The 20,587-nt window shown below is 48.3% G+C and overlaps 1 non-coding gene across 1 annotated transcript; it reads right to left on the bottom strand.

Moving 5' to 3' along the window:
• Positions 1–12,288: 12,288 nt before the first annotated feature.
• On the bottom strand, positions 12,289–12,392 carry LOC112411571 (U6 spliceosomal RNA). The gene has a single exon (XR_003005654.1). It is a non-coding gene; the product is annotated as a U6 spliceosomal RNA (small nuclear RNA).
• Between the last annotated feature and the right edge of the window lie 8,195 nt (positions 12,393–20,587).

Here is a 20,587-nt window from a genome sequence, read left to right as displayed (position 1 = left end):
GAGTGCTGGCTACCCGAGAGGAAGAACTGAACTCTGGGAGTCACATGGCCCACAGGCCTCCTGACCTTTTCTCCTCAGACCACCAGGAGGTAATTATAATAACCCAATCATCACAATGCTAGCAGGCACCACGCTACGCACACCCACACCGTGTTACTTCATCACATAGGGTGAGTGCGTGTGCACATGGGGAACTCGAGGGCCTGGGAGAGGAAGAGCCTCAAAGCCAGGATTACCAGCCAGCTTCAGGGGCAGAGTCAGGATGCAGACCCAGGGTCTGGCATACCCCGGAGTGCCTGCCCCCTAGGCAGCCCAGAGCAGGTGTGGAGCAGCTGATCCCAGCTGGAGCCTCCTGCAGCTACAGCCCCTTCTACCCACCTGCCCTGCCAACTGTCTCAGCCACACCTGGCAACGACATGCCCTGTGGAAATCTGACCAGCCTTGTGCTGCCCTCCGAGAAGACAGCTGGTACATGGGGGTTGGGAGACAGGTGTGGACTGGGAAATGGAGCTCTGGCCAGAAAGCAGGAGCAGCTCTGGCAGGGCAGGGAGAGACTAGCAGCCTCCATTTGCTGTGTGACCTTGGGCTCCTTGCCGGGCCTCTCTGGGCTAGGTCTGCTCTTGGCCACTGGAACCTGGAGCTCCAGGATTAACTATATGCAACTTGTGGCTTCCTGGGCTCACCTGCTCATGCCAGGAACAGCACACTGGCGCCCACAGGGGGCCACTGAGTCCTTCACCGCACGGCCAGAGTGCTGGGGGCTGACCTTCAGTATGATCCCAGGTCAGTGTCTTGGCTTCCTCATCAATACGTTGAGAGGGTTGGTGGCTGGCATGCCCTGCAGGCAGCACTTCCCTCCTCCACCTAGGGGCTGGTCACAGCAGCCGTGCACCCCGCCCCCTAGCCTGCTCCCCCAAGGCCCCAACCCTCCTCAATGGCCATTTTGTGTCTTGCCAGAGGACTGCTGTTTGCTCAGCTGCCCCTGCCCCTGAGACCTCACGATAATGGAATCCTGTCAGCCCCGGGGCTAGGGGGTGAGAAGCCCTCTCCTTCAGTCTGTCTGGGGCATTGTCCTTCCCTTCCTGTCTGGGTCCGGGTGGGAGGCATTTGCAGTCATTTCCTCTCAGACTTGTTTCCCTTTCCAGCCTTTCCAGAAGCTCAGGCCTGAATCCCAGCCTCCAGTCACCCCCAGCCGTGCATTCCCATGCAAGTCCCAGCGGCCCTCCCTCAGTTTCCCACTCTGTAAAGGCTTAACACCCAGTTAGACCGGGGCTCAAATCCCCAGTTCAAATCCTATCATTTACTGGCTTTATGCCATAAGCCTCAGTTTCCTCATCTGAAAAACAGGAGTATATCCTACCAGCCTCATAGGTAATTACAATCATGGGATCTGACAGCCCTGGGCTGCTTTATAGCTGAGTGACTTTGGGTGAGTCACTTGACCTCTTCAAGCTTCAGTTTGGTCCTCTATGGAATGGGGACCTGCCACAGAAGTTCCTGGTGAGAAATCAGGAGAGAGCACACAGACCTGGCACACACTAGGTGCTCAATAAGTGCTGGCTTTGCAAAACCACTCAGGAATAATGGGGTCAGATGGCCACACATCCCATTGTCCCCACAAACAAAACTGATGAGGTTCCTAGGCAGGTTCCCCTCCCCCAGGCCCCAAGTGGGTCTCTCCACCTTTGCCCATTTTTAAGGTTTTCTTAATGATTTTATGTTTGAAGTGTGTTTCGTAATTTCCAGATGTGTGGGGATTTTCTAGTTATCCTTTATGTAATTGATTTCTAGATTGAGTGCATGCTCAGAATGATCTCAGTCCCTCACTTTGTGGCCCAGTATGTGGTCATTTTTTTGCAGATGTTGCATTGTCCTTGCAAAGGCAGTGCCTTCTGGAAGTGTGGCTGCTGCGTTCCAGATGGTTCCATTAGATCAGGTTTCTTAATCTTGTTTAATCTTCTAGATTCTCACTGATTTTTTTTTCCCTGCCTTTTCTATAAATTACTGAGGAAAATATGTTACAGTCTCCCGTTATGACTGTGAAGTTTGTCTTGTCTCTCCTTGTATTTCTTCTACTACTTGTGTTATATATTTTGAAGTTACTTTATTAGGTGCATATCGTTTTTAAATTGCTAATTTTATGGACAAATCAAACCTCTTGTCATTATAAAATGTCATTATTTCTAGTAGTGATTTTGGCCTTCAAGTGTGTTTTGTCTGCTGTTGATATAGCTATGCCGGTTTTCTTTTGGTTGTTATTTTCATGGTGTATCTTTATTTTTGACCTTGCTATATCCTTTGTTCTTAGAGGTGACTCTTAGTTGGATCATCTAGTCCATTCACACTTAATGTAATTCCCGAGTTACTTGGGTATTTAAATCCACCTTCTTCTTTTGTGGCTTCTATTTTTCTTGTTTTGTTATACATTTCCTTTTTCTCTCCTTTCTTATCTTACTCCGATTATCTATTTTTCCTTCTAATCATTTGGAAAGTTTGCACTTTTAGTGGTTGCCCTAAAAATTACAGCCCGTGCTCTTAACTTTTTGAAATCTGAAGTCTTTCCCCACATATCCATCACCTAAGTAGGTAAGGACTGTATGTCCCACTTATGTCGACACTTACTCCCGCTCTCCAGTTATTTTGAAATCCCCCTCTCAACCAAGTATTTATTTTGAACAATAAGGCTCACAGAAAATGTCCAAGTGTATTCAATGAGTATCAATTTATCTTCCACCTAGAATCACCATTAGCTAAGCTCTGGTTACATTTCTTTCATCTATCTATGCTGTTTTTCTGAGTCTTTGGATAATCAGTTGTAGACTTGTCACTGTATTTAATAACTTTTTTTTTTAATGCTTTATCTACCTAGGATGATATAGTCTCGGAAAATCTCATTTTTTTCAAAGTGAAAATTATTTACTTTTTTGTGATTATAAAAGTTATCCATGTACAATTAAAAAAATACTAGACAGTAAGAAAGATATAAAGAAAAAAGTAAAAATCACCTGAAATCCTACTCCCTAAAGATGTTAGCATAGACATATATGTGGACAAGGATCCTGTTTCCCAATTTCCAAGTTGTATCTATGGGATCTGGGCTGCTTGTTCACCTCTCTGGACCTCAGTTTCCCTGGATATGAATTGGGGATGTGATGGTCTGTCTTATGTGTCAACTTGGCTAGGCTGTAACACCAAACTCTAATCTAGTTATGGCTTTGAAGGTGTGTTGTAGATGTGGTTAACACTGACTTCTACAATTAGTTGACTTTAAGTCGCTGAAGATTACCTTCAATGACATGGGTGTTCCTCCTTCAATCAGTTGAAGGTCTTAAGAGCAAAATACATTTCCAGAGAAGAAATTCTGCCTCAAAACTGCAACATCAAATTCTACCTGAGTTACCAGCCTGCCAGCCTACCAGCCTGCCCTACGAATTTCAATTGCATGAACAAATTCCTTAAAAAGATACAGATATAGGGCTTCCCTGGTGGTGCAGTGGTTAAGAATCTGCCTGCCAATGCAAGGGACATGGGTTCGAGCCTTGGCCTGGGAAGATCCCACATGCCGCGGAGCAACTAAGCCCGTGTGCTACAACTACTGAGCCTGAGCTCTAGAGCCCACAAGCCACAACTACTGAGCCCACGTGCCACAACTACTGAAGCCTGCCTGCCTAGAGCCCGTGCTCCACAACGAGAAGCCACGACAATGAGAAGCCCATGCACCACAATGAAGAGTAGCCCCCGCTCACCACAACTAAAGAAAGCTTGTGCACAGCAACAAAGACCCAACACAGCCAAAAATGAATAATTAAATAATTAAATAAATATATATTTAAAAAAGATACAGATATAGATATAGACATAGGCATAGGCATAGGCATAGACATAGATGTAGATTATCCTATTGGTTCTGTTTCTCTGAAGAACCACGACTGATATGGGGGTAATGGGGTAATATTTGTTATCCATGATCCCATCTAGGGGAGGCAGGGCAGGGCTCATCTCAGCTGTTGGAAAGCTGTCCAAGGTCACCTGAGAGAGGCAGAGCTCAGGCCTATAAACACCTAAAGCAGTGCTCTTTCCACAAAGACAGTGTGGTTCCTGCATAAGGAACAGCTAGTATCAGTCTGCCCTGGTTGGACCTTCCACTGCGTGATGCTGGGTGAGATATGGGATGTCCCTGAGCCTAGGAATGGGATCATGGAGCCCACCTCACAGGGTCATTGTTCATTTTCTTTTTAAAATAATTAATTAATTTTTGGCTGCGTTGGGTCTTTGTTGCTGCATGTGGGCTTTCTCTAGTTGCGGCGAGCGGGGGCTACTCTTCGTTGCGGTGTGCGGGCTTCTCATTGCGGTGGCTTCTCTTGTTGCGGAGCACGGGCTCTAGGAGCGCAGGCTTCAGTAGTTGTGGCATGCGGGCTCTAGAGCGCAGGCTCAGTAGTTAGGGCGCACCGGGTTTAGTTGCTCCACAGCATGTGGGATTTTCCCAGACCAGGGCTTGAAACTGTGTCTCCTGCACTGGCAGGCGGATTCTTAACCACTGCGCCACCAGAGAAGCCCCCATTGTTCATTCTCAATGCAAGCGAGAGCTTAGTTCAGTGCGTGGCACACAGAAAGTGCAAAACTATTGTTGCTATTAATAAAAGTCTACAGAATGCATCCCCCCAGAGGACAGAGTCTGACTGTGTGCCAAGCCCCTACAGGGCTCCTGTGACTGGAGGTCATGGTCTCAGAGCTGGGAGGGCAGTGAGGCTACAGGCAGAACTCCCAGCACAGAGAGACCCACAGCTTAGGCCCTAGGGAGGAAGGTGTGATGATCCTGACCAGCTGGGGGGAGAAAGGGCCCTGGGCGAGTCTCAGGAAGTAGTTTGCAGGGCGTGGGGAGTGTACAGAAGGCACTTGGAGGACAGCCTCACCCACAGGGCCCCTCTCCAGTGCCCACTGGCATCAGGACCAATCCCACAACTAGGCTGGGAAATCTTCTTCCCCATTTAGGACCCGAGGGAAACCATCCAGGTCTCAGCCTGCGGAGGGAGCAGCGGAGGGAAGCCCAAGATACTGTAACGCCAGGCTTGAGGGTCCTGCACCCTCTGCCACCTGCCTGTGGGCTGTCTCAGATGCAGTCAGGTGGATCAGTCACTAGCTTCTCCCCACACCTGACCAGGCTTCCAGGTTGTATTAACAACCCTGTAATTGAGTCCCTACCATGCGCGTGCAGTGGAGCACACAAGTGTGCCTTGAGTCATTCAGTACATCATTGGCTCCACATAACAGATGAGGAAGTGCAGCTCAGACGGGCAGGGACCTGCCTGAGCTTGTGGCCAGATTGGAACCATGCCCCCCTCCCACCCACAGGCTCAGATTCTAGGCTGCCACACCCCACCCCACCCTTGGCCTTGGCAGTCTGCCCCCCTAGTCCAGTCCCTCAAGCTTACAACTGACATCCTCCCAGCCCATTCCACTCCTAGAATTCCCTGCTGCCAGCTTCCAGCCTCAGCATCCAAACAAGATGCCTTCCAGCCCCTCCGTGGTTCCGTGTCCTGTGCCCATCCCGTGCCACTCACCAAGGCATTTACAGTGCCCCGGGGCTGCTGGCCACCCTTGCTCTAGAAACTGTTAAATGGTATGGCTTTGCCTCTTTTCTCACTAATTTAATCCTTAAACCTTCTCAGGCAACTTTTCCAGAGTGTGAGCCTCCCAGAAGGGCTTTGGGATAATAAATATAATTGCTAACAATTCGTTGAACATTCACTAATTGCCAGGTACTGTGCTAACTGTTTTCCTTGCATCGTCTCATCTAATCTGCTCATCAGTGCTCTGAGGTAGGGTCTAGTATTATTCCCATTTTACAGGTGGGGAAACTGAGGCTCAGGGAGGTGAAAGGGCACTGCCCAAAGACACAGTAACAGTAATATCCCATATTTACTGGGCACTTAGTCTGTGTCGGACACTGTTCCAAGGGCTTTATACATACTGTGTCATTTAATGCTCTCCACAGCCTGTGAGGTCAGAACCATTCTAATCCTCATGTGAGACGTAAGGAAATTAAAGTGCACAGGGCAATGAGTTGCCCATGGCCACATGGCTGAGAAGTGGTCGAGACTGGGTTCTAATCCAGGGTCTGGCTCCACAGCCCACACTCAAGTCTTGTGGACTTTTAGGAGGTAGAGGTGGGATTTGAACGCAGGACCTACGACATGCAGGCCCCAGTTCTCCCTTAGCCTCCCCTGGGAGGCGAGGAATCATCCAAAGCCAGGCGTCAGACCATGGGATGGCTCTTAGCACATCAGGGCAAAAACCGCAGCTCGGAAGCAGGCTAACTCCAGGCAGGCTCAGAGCTCAGCCGAGTCCAAGGAAGTGGCTTTGGCCGGGGCCTCTAATGTGGTGGGGGACTCCCCAAGGGCCGGTCTGGGGCAGGGCCTGGACTCCCCAGATGACCTGGGAATTGGCAGGCATTCATGCCGACTGAGAGCTTTGCAGTAATTACTATTTCCTGCCTCCAAGGGCTTCCAAGTTCTTACACTTAAATATTTTTAGCAGATGAGCCGTGCAACCTTCTTAAAAAATATTCTTAAACATAAAATTCAGAAACATATATTCAGAGATGACTTCTCTTTATGTAATCTCCATGCTCTCTAGAAGTTACTAACAAAGTCCAATGTTGATCGCCCGAGCCCCCTTTGAGAGAAAACTTAATGAAATGTGCCATCAGAACAGTTAAGAGCATGGGCTCCAGCGTGAGACAGACGTATCCCACCAGCTGTGTGTCCCTAGACAAGTCACTTCACCTCTCTGAGCCTGGGGAGACATGCAATACCTGGGTAGCAGGTGCTCTTATTATCACCAGGAGTGAAAGAGATGCCCAATAACCCAGTGCGCCCAAGTAAACTGCATCTTGGGCTGGGCCATCTGCAAGGTGATGAGCCGTATCCTGGTGACCAGACTGTTTTCCTGGAAGGATGGGTGCCCTTGGCCCTATCTGTGCCTGGGCCTTAGCTGGGCCTCCCTTCCTTCCACTTCTTCACACTGAGGCAATGCCCAGCTGGCAGTACCCCACAGGCTGCACAGAGGCAGGGTATGACAGCATCTGTCACCATGGCATGGAGCTGGCAAGCCTGAAGCACTGGTGGAGCCATTGCATGTCCTGGGGCCAGGGTCCTCGGAGCCCAAGAGGCAGGAGATGGGACGGGGTGGAGGCTGGCATGGGGCCCACATCTCCTTCTCCCCAGCACCTACCTCATCTCAGTGATGGTAGCTCTTTCCATCTCTTGTGTCAGCCAGAATCCAGGGGTTGTCCTCTCTGTCCCTTGGCTCTCACACCTAGGCATCCCCCAAGTCTCTCCACTCTATGGCTGGACTCTGCAATTGTTCTCTCAGGTGGCCATGACAGCTCGACAGCTCAGGCTGGGGAGTGTGAACAGCAGAAATCTACTTTCTCACTGTCTGGAGGCTGGAAGTCTGAGATCAAGGTGTCGCAGGGTTGATTCCTTCTGAGGCTTCTCTCCTTGGCTTGTAGGTAGCTGCCTTCTCCCTATGTTGTTACATGGTCCCCCCCTGTGTTCTTGTCTTGTCCTAATCTCTTCTTATGGGGACACCAGTGGATATTGGGTTAGGGCCCATTCTAATGACCTCATCTTACCTAATGACCTTTAAAGGCCCTATCCCCAAATACAGTCACCTTCTGAGGCACTGGGAATTAAAACTTCAGCATCTGAATTTTGAGGGGACACAATTCAGCCCCAACAGACTGTCTTGAATCCTCCACCTTCCCTGTGCTCACAGCCCCTGCGAGGCCCAGCCACACCACTGTGCTCTGACTACTGTGTTGACTCTCTCTACTCACCCTCCAGCCCACCTTCCCGCTGCAGGCACCCTGATCTGATCATGTCATTCTCCTGTTGAAAACTTGCCCTGGCCTCCACCAGCTTCCCCAGTCTCAGTTCAGTCTTACCGCCCCCATGCCCAATACCCATCTCACCAAAACCAGCAGCTAGCAATTTACAAAGGCTACCCTGCCTAGGGAATCTCCCTGGGGACAGGCACCAGATCTGATCCATCTCTATACTCCCCACACTCGGGATGGACCAGGCACAGAAGCAGACACCAGTGAACAGATGAGTGAATGAACAAATGAGTGAATGAACGCTTCATCACATACAAGTTATTAATCTGGGCATTTCTTTGAGAATAGATTCCAATTCTTTATTATAAGAGCCAGATGTTTCGAATCTCCCAAATTCCCGCTTTTGGAGAAAAAGAAAAGTAAAATGCAAACACCTGTATAATTTTCTCATGGAAATTTACCTTTTTGCCTCACTTTTATTCCTGAGCCCAGCACAGCCTTTGGGCCTTTGTAACAAATTCATACCTATCCCCTGGAGGATAGGAAGAGGTTATCAAAGAGGATGCCCCTGCTTCGGGGTCAGGGGAAGGAGGGAGGGAAAATAAAACAAGAGAAGAAGAAATTCTTAGCACTCCATGGGTTCCTTCCACATCCAAATAGTTGAAAATGACGTTTTCTTTGTTAAAAAAATAAATAAATAAAAGTTTTGTTTTTGTAAAAATGACCCAGCCCCTTATAAGATTGAAAAAGATTTAAACGACCCAGAAAAGGACAGAGGGGAAAATAAAATTACTCCATTATCACACCTTCCAGCTACTTACACCAGTGTGTTCATTTGTATAGTCATCAAGCTACGCCTAAGATGTCGGCACTCTGCTGTGTGGGTTATGTTTTAACAAAATATCTCACCGCTCAGAGAAGACTCTTGATATCATCTTCCAGACCTCACATCTGCTTCTTGTAACATACTGACATATCTGTCTAGCCAGTAACTGTTTACCGGGTACCTACTCTGTGCCAGACTCTGACTGGGTTCTGGGGATAAAGGGTGGAGCTGCCTCCGCGGGACAGATTTTAATCAAATATAATGACACACGTAATTAATTAATTGCAACTACGGCCAGAGCTACAAAGAGGGTGCTGGTTCTTTGACCTAGCCAGTGAGGACGGGGGTGCTTTCTGGAGGAGGTGCCCAGCTGATGTGAAGGAAGAGGAGGCGTAAACCTGGAGAGATTGAGAAAGGCGTGCCAGGCAGAGGGCAAGGCCTGTGGGGAAGGAATCCCGATGTGGCCACCGTGGCTGGCTGCCTGTTCCCCTTCCTCCATCGCTGCAGAGACTGGGTTTTGTTCTGGCATCTACCCCTCCGGTCACTAAGTTACTATTTTACTCAGGTAAATCCTGATGAGTCTAAACTGATCACGGTGGTCCTCAGCCCCTTGCCAGTAGTTGGGTACGGCCAGGCCGTGTGGTCCAGCTCTGATGATGAGGAGGGAAGGAACTTCAGAAGAACTTCTGAGAAGGACCAAGTCAATCCCTTTTCTGCCTCTGGACGTTGATGGTGAAGGTGTGATCCAGAACTGCAGCAGCCATCTTGCACCCTTGAGGATGAGACAAGATGAGAGGGCAGCCAAGCAAAAAAGGCAAGAATCTGAGTCCTTACTGATGTCACTGAGCCTTTGAATAAACAATCCTGGACTGCCATGCCCAGGACTTCTCGTTATACAAGGAAAACAAGTCCCCATGTTGTTGAAGTGATTTTGAGTTGGGTTTTCAGGGGTGTCGATCTGGTTGGAAGTGAAGCAGGAAGGGTTTATCCCACAGTGATTATGTAACGAGATGAGCACATTGTTTTTACCTGGACTGTGGGCTTCCTAGGGTGGGAGTGGGGGCTGGTGGAGTTGATGGTTGGGGGGCGGCTAGAGCTTTATCCTTTGGTGCCACTAAAGCCTGTTAAAGGGAGTAGCCTCTAACTCAAGAGGCTACTGGAACTTGAACTCAGAGTAATGTAAAGAGAAGCAGGAGAAGCAGGTACACATCTATGTATTCGGAAGCCACGTGTCAGCCCCAGCCGTCCCCAAGTTGTCCAGGCACTCTTCAACATTCAACTAATTGCAGCTCCTCTTTCCACGCACTGAGGGAAATGCCCCCTCCAATAGTCCTCTGGATCCCTGAGGGAATAGATTCTCTACTGTGTCACTGGCTTCCTAATCACTGCTTTGGATTTGTCAATTTCTCCCTGTCAAAATCTGTTTTACTGAAGCATTATTCACATACTGTAACATTCATCCTTTTAAAGCATACAATTCGCTGGCTTTTAGTATATTCACAAGGTTGTGGGACCGTCATCACTATCTTATTCTAGAATATTTTTGGTCACCCTATAAAGAAATCCCATACCCATTAGCTGTCACTCCCCTGTCCCCCTCTCTTTAGGCCCTGGCAAACACTGATCTTTCTGTCTCTATGGATTTGCCTATTCTGACATTTCATATAAATGGAATCATACAACATGTGGCCTTTTGTGACTGGCCTTCCTCTCACGCCAAGCATCCCATCAGATAATATTCTAAACAAGTGCAAGAGCTACTGTAATCACCTCTTGTTACAAACGGCACTTTCCCCCCTTGCTATATGTACATAAAACTTTACAGAAGTAAAACCATACTATACATGTGGGTTTTTAATTTTTTTATTTCAATCCAGTGTCAAGGACATCTTTCTTTGTCAGTACAAATCTGCATAACCCTTTTTATTGTCTGCAGAATAAATTACATGGTTAAAAAATTATGTCTGGCTCAAGCTCAGTGCTCAGGCCCAGGAGGAAGGCTAGTCCCCTCCAGATGGGTCTTTACCACACGTCCAGCTTTCCGCTGAGTGTAAACAATGAGATGACAGCTTTGTGTGTACATTTCTTTAACGTCCTAGACATGGGACTGTGGGCTAAAGGGTATGCATGTTTACTTTTTTTTAATATTCTGCCAAACTGTTCTCTGGAAAGGTCAGATCAGATAGGCTGGCCACTGCAGTGAAGCACTGTGGCCTCTGGACTCCAGCTACTTGGATTTTAATCCCTACTCTGTGCTCATTATTGGTAGGACTTTAACTTATCTGTGCCTCAGTTTCCTTATCTGTATAATGAAAGTACCAATCTCATCAGTTTGTTGTGACAATTAAATTAGTGTAATACATATAAAGCAGTGGTTCTCAACTGGGGTGACTTTGCCCGCCCCCCAAGGGGATGTTTGGCAATGTCTGGAGAGATTTTTGGTTGTCACGACTGGGGTGGGGTGCTACTAACATCTGGTGGGTAGAGGTCAGGGATGCTGCTGAACATCCTACATGCACAGGGCAGTGCTCCCCACCCCAATGAAGAATGATCCAGTCCCAAATGTCAACAGTGCTGAGGTTGAAAAATCCCAGTGTAAAGGGCCTGGTCCAGAATAAGTTCTCATTGATGTTGGCTGTCGTTATGCTTCCACTAGCAGAGCATGAGAATGTTCGTTTCCCATACTCTGGCCAAATGTTTTAAGTCCAACAAAGGAGCATTTCCTTATACCCTTATGGGCCTGACTTCCTGGGATTGGCCTCTAATCTGGCTGTGGGTTTCCAGGGGACTGGCTGGCAGTTGGGTCCAGCTAAGGAATGTTTGACCTTGTGAGCAAGAGCTTCAGAGTTCCTGGAATTAGCTGACTCTATGTGTTTGTCTTTGCATTTGTAGAGGCTGGGACATATGGTAGATAAAGTGTGGATTTTGAAGTCAGGTCTGGATTCAGATCCCAACTTGACTGCTTCCTAGGTATAAGAACAAATGACTCCCTAAACCCCAGGTTTCCCCATCTGTAAAATGGGATTATTGGGAGAATTAAATAAGATAATGGAACACCATGCCTCGTTCTTAGTCAGTGCTCAATCAATAGCAGGTGCAGTTTATTCAGTGATCACCCCATCCAGGCCCTTTGCTAAGACTTTTCATAATTATTCAACTTAATGGTAACTACTGCCATAGTCATCGTTATAATCACAGTAAGGTCAAGACCCTGTGTCTATCTATCCAGGTACAAGGGGAAGTCACTTGTTGAGCTTCCAGCCAACATTCCACAAATATCTGCTGAGCATTGATACGCTCCAGACCAGGTGCTGGGCTCTGGCAGATACAAGGTTCTCCTGATTCTCTCCCATCCATATTAAAGAAATAACACAAACAAGATGTCAGGGAAAAGACCAGACATATTAGCTTTCACTATACATGTAACTGGGTTAATTTCCTTTATTAAACCAAAAACAAGAAGACAAGCTGAAAAAAGTGCGGAAAAGAAAATTTAGTTACATGTTATTTATAAGAGAACTAAAACAAGCTATGGAAAGAAGTGAAAATCTCTAATGAAGTAGCTCTGTATTTATAAATTATTGAATTATGTTTCAAATGAATAACAAACCACACTGAAGTGAAAAAAAGGGCTAATTTAAGTAACTATTTTTTGGTCATCCTTGTGCAGGAGCCATGCTAATCTTCTCTGTATCGCTCCAGTTTTAGTATCTGTACTGCAAGCACCCCAAGTAGCTTTTGAACACAGAACTTTGATATATACGCTCAATCTAAAGATAAAAAGAATTGCAAACAAATGCTGAACTCTACCTAATGGGCTTGTTTTTCATAGTAACTAATTATGAAACTAGTCTGTGTGCATTGGCGGACTGAGTAAAAGGTGAAATGTATTGAGGATGTTGAGAGGCAGGTTTCTCACTGTTGTAGAAGGAACATACAAATAGGAAATGGGGAAGGCCAGGAAGAACGCTGTGGTATCGGATGGGAACTGGAGGCATCAGTATGAACTCTTGGATTCATATTTATACGTGTATGTGTTTCCTAGTTCTATCCACTGAGAGGACCTAGAAGCAATGATACCCTGCGAACAGTGAGCCCAGCTGTGCCCAGCTCCTTGCTTCTAACTACCACAATACCATCCTCCCCTGGGGAAACCAGAGCTGCTAGAAGAAATGGCTGGTTCCTGGGCAAGGCCAGAGAAAATATAGGATGAGCCTAGAGCATCCTTTTGTGTCAGAAAATAAGGAAGTGCTCAACGAATAAGAGAGACACATCAAAAGGACATAGCAGCCACCTTGAATGAGCTCTCACTGGCCAAATCTGGAACAATTTGGTTATCAAGTAAATAATAATAGTAATGAATTTTAAAATTTATTTATTTTTGGCTGCGTTGGGTCTTTCTTGCTGCACGTGGGCTTTCTTTTGTGGAGCGCAGGATCTAGGCGTGCGGGCTTCAGTAGTTGTGGCCCACGGGCTTAGTTGCTCCCCGGCATGTGGGATCTTCCCGGACCAGGGATCGAACCCATGTCCACGGCATTAACAGGCGGTTTCTTAACCACTGGGCTCCCAGGGAAGGCCCAATAATAGTAATGAATTTTAAAATTTATTTATTTTTGGCTGCGTTGGGTCTTTCTTGCTGCACGTGGGCTTTCTTTTGTGGAGCGCAGGATCTAGGCGTGCGGGCTTCAGTAGTTGTGGCACACGGGCTTAGTTGCTCCACGGCATGTGGGATCTTCCCGGACCAGGGATCGAACCCATGTCCTCGGCATTAACAGGCGGTTTCTTAACCACTGGGCTCCCAGGGAAGTCCCAATAATAGTAATGAATTATAACCCATTGAATAAGATAAGAATTCATGTGCCCATCAACCACTGTATGTATGTATACTGTAAGCTCTTCTTTCAGTAGAACGCTGACTCATAATAATAGAAAATTTTAAGTCACAATTTTGCAATCATCAGAGAAATAATTAATGTAGATAAAGATCAAGATGCTAAAATTAGAGGGTGAAAACTTGATGAGAAATAAAATATTTATATAGCATCAAAGTACTCCCATGCAAATTACTTATTATTTATAAAGAGAAAATAGGGATCGTACAGTAGATAAAACTGGTGGACACCACCTTAACCAAGTGATCAAAGTAACCATCACTAGTAATAAGGCAAATTGACATCAAGTGCTTCTTAATATGATGTATGGAGAAAGACATAGTATCATTTCTGTGGTATCTCTGCCCCAAATGCATAGCCTGAATCTAATCATGAGGAAGTCTCTGAAAAATGAAAATCGAGGAATATTTTACAAAATAAATGACCTGTACTCTTCAAAAATGGCAATGTCATGGCAGACAAGGGAAGGCTGGGGAACCGTTCTAGAGTTAAGGGAGACTTAAATGTGATGTGTTATTCTGGATTAGAACCTGAACTGGAAGAAAAATGCTCTAAGCTTCACCAAATTTGTATAAGACCTGTAGATGAGATATCATTTTATGTCATCTCTAAATTTCCTGATTTTGCTAATTGTACTGTGGTTATCTGAACGTTCATGTTCTTAGGCAATGTACACTGAGGTATTTAGGGGAAAAGGGGCATCATATTTGCAACTTACCCTCAAGTGTTCAGAAAAAAGCTGTACATAGAATGATAAAGCTAATGTCACAAGATGTGAATAATTGGTGAATCAAGGGGAAGAGTATTTAGGAGGTATTTGTGCTACTCTTCTAATTTTTCTATAACTTTGTCATTATTTCAAAGTAAAAAGTTAAACAGAAAAAAAGAAAGAAAGAAAAAAAACCTGTTTGGATTCTTTTCTTTAAAGAAGCTATTTTCCCTCAAGGAACTCATTCATATGCTTGCCTCTTCAGCAAGTCTAGACTCTTCCTTAGCATTTTAGTCGACATCCCAAACTTTTAGAAACAAATGGAGATTTGTTTATGAGTTCCTCATTCCTCAGCCATGTGGCACTGGTTATGCTCCCTGATCATCAGCCCTTCCTGTCTGGCTCATTGACAGTGTCCACTGAACACTTTTGCATTGCGCCATCTCTGAATCCCCAAGGCTCATCTCTGTACCTGGCCAGAGCGGTAGCATAGGGTAGGAGTTTGTGAAACTGAAAGACGGAAATATCTGATTGTCTTCAGGGGAATAGCAAGAGTTGGAACTGAGAGGGAATGAGGAGGAACCCCACTGGCCTCCTGTGGAGCAAGGGCCCTCATACATGCCTGGACCCTGGACTAGAAAGCTTTGGACGCAGCGGTGCCTGGAAGCCTCTACCCTGTGTCTGGCTGCCAAGGAGATTTGTCTTGGAATGGGCAATCAGGAGACAGAGCAGTGTAAATTCCCCTCTGCAGGGGCGACTCCGGACTAATCCCATCAGTGTGGTTAAGGGTGAGCAGGTGACAGCTTTGCTAAACTGCACTTCAGGGTCCATTGGAAGTTTACCAGCTCCCTCTGGTTTGTTAAACTCACTGGTGGTAAATGAAGTGAACTCTCTGGCTACCCCTCTGATCTTGTGAGTCTGGGCACAGGGCTTTGGGTTTGACTTTCCAAGCTGCCTCGGATCCTCACATCTTGGTTCTTGAAGGCCCTCAGATCGATGGGGCTTGAGGTTGGGATATTTGGAAGTGAGGGGCCATGGATGAGTCTGAGAAGGTGAATGGAGGCCTTAAAAGCCACCCCTGGGATCCTCAGAGCAATGGGAGGAGCCATGGGACAGTGACAGGTAATGGAGCGAAATGGCCAGATTTTCATTTTAGAAAATTCACTCTAGAAGCTAAAGCTGAAGATCAGAGGGTAGGAAGGGACAGCAAGCAGAAAGATCAACATAGAGGCTGTTACACAAATCCAGGCAAAAGCTGGAATGAGAAGTATTATTTAGACCTTGTTCTATAACAGAAACGGCAAACGTAGCATATATCTCACCACCCAAACTTCTTGTCCTCATGGCAAACATTGCTGATCCCTCACTGTCCTCCCTTGTCCTGGGCCTGCGTGGGCAGCTCCCGTAGACGACCACTACCAATCAATCCAAGTAGGCTCACTGAATGAAAGACATTTGCCCTCTCCACTCTCTGTTAGAGAAGGCAAGGAAGAGCATCAGTTTGAGGATATGCTCGCGTTTGCCGACAACTCACTTTGGGTCTGGCCCGACCTTAGGCCCTGGGGGTCAGACCGAGGGTGATACCCCAAGTCAGTCTTTGAGGTCCCTCATGGTGCATTGTGCCTTGCCCTGCTGTATGCCCTCTGTGCTCCCACTCAGTGCTTTCGCACATCCATTAGCTCATTTCAACCTCACAACATTCCTGGAAGATCAAGGTTGTCATCCCCATTTTACAGAGGAGGAAACTGAGACCAGAGACTTCAGGTAGAGTGCCCAAGTTCCACAGATGGTAGGTGGCAGAACTGGGATTCAAACCAAGGGCTGTCTGGCTCCCAAAGCCCTGGCTCGTTCCACAAGAAGCTTGTTCCAGCTGCAGCAGCTGTTCAGATCTGTCAGGGCTTCATGCAGAAAGCAGGACAGGTTGGGGTGGGACATCTTGGGAACAATGGCTTTCCCTGTCAATAAAATCCCCGGCTTAAAAGGACCTGGGAAACTTGACTTTGGAATCACCCTATCTAATCCGCTCTGTGTTGAGCCATGGAGAAGGGAGGCCCTGGCCCCTGGTTGGGGGCAGGGGGATCCCTGAGGGGGATGCTGCACAGATGGTGAGGGGCGGAGGCCTCTTGCAGTGGAAGAGAATAAAGTTTCTGTCCTTGCACAGTTGGAATGAGGGCCCCGGAGCCAAGCGGCCAGGGCCAGGGCAGGGCCAGCCAACCTTTGGCACGTGAAATGCCACCCTGAGCTCATGGCAGATAATTCTGCCATAGCAGGGGGGTAATAATTCATCCCCCCTGGCAGGCATGCATCCTGAAAGCCCTGTCTGTTCCTGCCTCATGGGGTCCTTGTTGGAATGTAGGGGGTTGAGGGGCTGGCCCCGGCTGTGGGCAGAGCTTAGACTGGACCCGGTGGGTGGTGTAGCGTCTGGGCACTGCCTGGGGGCAGAGGGAGCCTTTGCGCTCTGTGCCCTAGGAATCCCACCCCCACCCGCACGTCGCCCTGTTGGGGAGAAATGGCTGACATGCCAGGCTAATGCCTGCTCTCTCTCCTTCTTCTTCTGGGGCAGCCGGGAGGGGAGTGCTTCCCTAGGTGCAGCCTGGCATCTGACAGATCTACCCCATCACACCTGGGGTGCTCCTTCTGAGCAGTGGGAGGGTGAAGGGCAGGGGCCCTCAAACCTGAAGGCATGGCACGTTCTCCTGGGCAGCTTTAAAAACAGACCAAATCTCAGTCCTCGCCCCCAGAGGCCATGTTCTGTTGTTCTGGGGTGGTACCTGGGCATTGGAAGTGATTCTGAAGGGATCTGGGTTTGAGAACCACCAGTGTGGTGTTTTGAGAGGGTGGTGCCGCAGCTGTGTGACCTTGAACACGTGACATAGCAGTTGGTGCCCCAGTTTCCCCATTTGTGAAATGTGGACAGCGACAGTACCTATTTTGTGGGGTCAGTGGGAGGATTCAATGGGACGATGCTGTAAAGACTCGGCACTGGGCTTCCCTGGTGGTGCAGTGGTTAAGAACCCGCCCGCCAAGGCAGGGGACACGGGTTCGAGCCCTGGTCTGGGAAGATCCCACATGCCGCGGAGCAACTAAGCCCATGCGCCACAACTACTGAGCCTGCGCTCTAGAGCCCGCGAGCCACAACTACTGAAGCCTGTGTGCCACAACTGCTGAAGCCCATGTGCCACAACTACTGAAGCTCGCATGCCTAGAGCCCGTGCTCTGCAACAAGAGAAGCCACTGCAATGAGAAGCCCACGCACAGCAACCAAGAGTAGCCCCCGCTCTCCACAACTAGAGAAAGCCCACGTGCAGCAACGAAGACCCAATGCAGCCAAAAATAAATACAAAACAAAAAAAAATGACTCGGCATTGCGCCTGGCATGGAGCACACACCCGGACGCTGTAGACATCTATATCTATCCTATAGATAGTTATTGACATTTCTTCGTTTCCCACCTGCCAAGGGGAAATTTTAGGACTTAAAGTCCTAGGGAGAAAATCTAGAGGGCAGAGAGAAGTCCCCTTTGAGGACCACACCAAGAGGGGACCAGAGGAGGCTCTTCACTCTGACAGGGAGGCAGGTTGGGAGGTGTTGGCACCTCTGTGTTTCCAGGAGCAGCCCACACTCCTTGGCAAGGCACGGAGACCTCAGGATCTCGGCTCTCAAAGCACCAAGAACACCATGTGCGTGCGGCTACATCTGGCTTCCGCACCTCCCAGCAGGTTCTCAAGGGGAGGGGTGAGCCTCGCTCAGCTTGGTGCCCGCAAGGCTGGCACACAGGCATCAGTCACATTGGATAGCCCGCAGTGCATGACACAGACCTGCCAGGAGAGCTGGCAGATCCTCTGAGCAGGGAATTAACTGGTTACAACGGCAACAGTAGCTACTGCTTCCTGAACCCCCACCCTGTATTGGGCATCACGCTTAGGGCTCACAAGACCGCACAAGCCTTGTCACTGCTCTTTCTGGCAGGTCATGCTGTTAACCAGGCTGGTAAGGGTGCGCCTAAGCTCACTGAACTCTACAGCCTCTGGCCTCTGTTGGCCATTGAGCTGCCTCAAACACTGAGCTGGGGTCCAGAGCTGTGTGCCTGCCACAGACAACAGAAACGCCACAGCTTTTTTTGCTGCCCAGGTCCCTGGTTGCAGCCCAGGATGGGGTGTTTAGGTGGAGTATTTTTTCCTGAAGATGGGTTTTCTCATTTTCATAGAATTTCAAGACAGAGAGAGTCACTGGAAAAATCCCATCTGCCCTCCAACCTTAGTGATCTGAGATTGCATTCTAGAGGTTTCTGCCTGGAACCTGACTTAGGGATGGCCTCAACAAATATGCTGCACGAATAAAATGAAAGAAGTGTGGCCCATTCAGTGGCCATGACCTCGGAACCAAGGGTGGCTTGCTCAGCAGACTGTTCATGAACTTGCCCAAGGTTCTGAGACAGATCACTCGGTTATTTGCAGACATTTGTTGGGGGTCTTCTGGGTGCTGATGAACAAGTAGGGAGCAAGCTCTGCTTTCATGGAGCTCAGATTCCAGTGACAGGAGACAGGCCCTAAGCAGGAAAACTAATAAATAAATACCTGCTAGTGAAGAGACGAGAGGGCTTGTGATGGGGACGACTTTATTTATTTATTTTTAAGTTTTTTTAAAAAATTAATTTTATTTATTTATTTTTGGCTGCTTTGGGTCTTTGTTGCTGTGCACAGGCTTTCTCTAGTTGCAGCGAGCAGGGGCTACTCTTCGTTGTGGCACGCGGGCTTCTCATTGCAGTGGCTTCTCTTGTTGCGGGGCATGGGCTCTAGGCGCGCAGGCTTCAGTAGTTGTGGCACGCAGGCTCAGTAGTTGCGGCTTGTGGGGTCTTGAGCGCAGGCTCAGTAGTTGTGGTGCACGGGCTTAGTTGCTCCGTGGCATGGCGCAGGCTTCAGTAGTTGTGGCACGCAGGCTCAGTAGTTGCGGCTTGTGGGCTCTAGAGCGCAGGCTCAGTAGTTGTGGTGCACGGGCTTAGTTGCTCCGTGGCATGTGGGATCTTCCTGGACCAGGGCTTGAACCCGTGTCTCCTGCATTGGCAGGCAGATTCTTAACCACTGCGCCATCAGGGAAGCCCGATGGGGATGACTTTAGACTCAGCATTGAAGGACAGTTTCCCTGGGGAAGCTGAGACCTGAGTGACCAGAGGGAGGCAACCACGCACAGGTGCAGGCACCAGTGTACCAGGCAGAGGGATGCAAAGCTGATGCAAAGGCTGGGGAGGATGGGGTGGAGAGCAGATGGGACTGGTGCTGGCGAGGGGGTCAGAGAGGGGAGGCCATGGTCCAGATTACCTAAAACCCAGCCATGTTTGGCTTGCTTGGGACTAGGGTCAGCCCTAGTGGAGTCTGAATTGTGAGAGGGACATGTTCCCATCAGCCTCTGCCATGGTAGGTGTGGCATTGTGCTTCTGACCTGTCTGTACTGTGGGGATTGGGACCCTCGTCATTGCCCAGGGCCACAGGGACAGTGCCCAGCTACCAGGCAAGGCAGGGGCTCTGCCGAGGCTGGCCTGTAGCTGGGGGAGGCTGGGGAGGGAAGGCCTGGCTGAATGAGTGAGTGAGTGAGTGTGTGTGTGTGTGTGTGTGTGTGTGTGTGTGTGTGTTTGGGAAGCTAGTCTAAATCCAAGTCACCCATCAGTGGTTTGAGAACTCCTTGGAGGTACCTAAGCCACCACGTGAAGGGCCATTAAGCCACATGGGAGAAGCTATTCCCTTCCAATCCCATCCCTCTGATTACATCAAGGACAATATCCACTTGCTGCTGGTTTGCCCTTTATGTCCCTTGAACATTTGCTAATCTTCCTTTTTACACAAAGCGCTTTGGCCAGCCTCACCGGCACGGTGTCCAGTGGGATGCGACAGTGCTGCTTGTTCTGTGTCGCATCCCGGTCACCTTGTGTTTGTGGTCACTGGCTTTCTTTTTACTATTGTAATATTCCTACTTAAAAAAATCTTTTTAAAGATTTTTTGTTTTCGTTTTTGCTGACAGCTTATAAAGCTTCCCTTTGAAATAAAATTATTTTAGTAAAAAGAATGAAATGATTGAAAAAAGAAGTAGTAAACTATACTGAAGATGGTAGAGGGAAATGACAAAGATCACAACGAGGGTCTGTACATGAAGGACTGAAGTTTGAGAACATGGGGCTAAGTGATGCTCAAGGCTCCCTCCCTGGGGTTCTCTCTCTGCAGCTGAAGGTGGGGCTGCAAGGTAGTGTCTGCATACCTTTGGGAATGGCTTGCTTCTCCTCTTCACTGGGAGGGGCCTGGTTGTCAGCCTGAGTTGGATTCTTCTGC

The sequence above is a fragment of the Neophocaena asiaeorientalis genome, unplaced genomic scaffold (assembly GCF_003031525.2).
Source record: "Neophocaena asiaeorientalis asiaeorientalis breed wild unplaced genomic scaffold, Neophocaena_asiaeorientalis_V1.1 scaffold78, whole genome shotgun sequence".
NCBI lineage: Eukaryota > Metazoa > Chordata > Mammalia > Artiodactyla > Phocoenidae > Neophocaena > Neophocaena asiaeorientalis.
The sequence above is the reverse complement of the archived record's forward strand: the minus strand, read 5'-3'. Positions and strand labels throughout refer to the sequence as shown.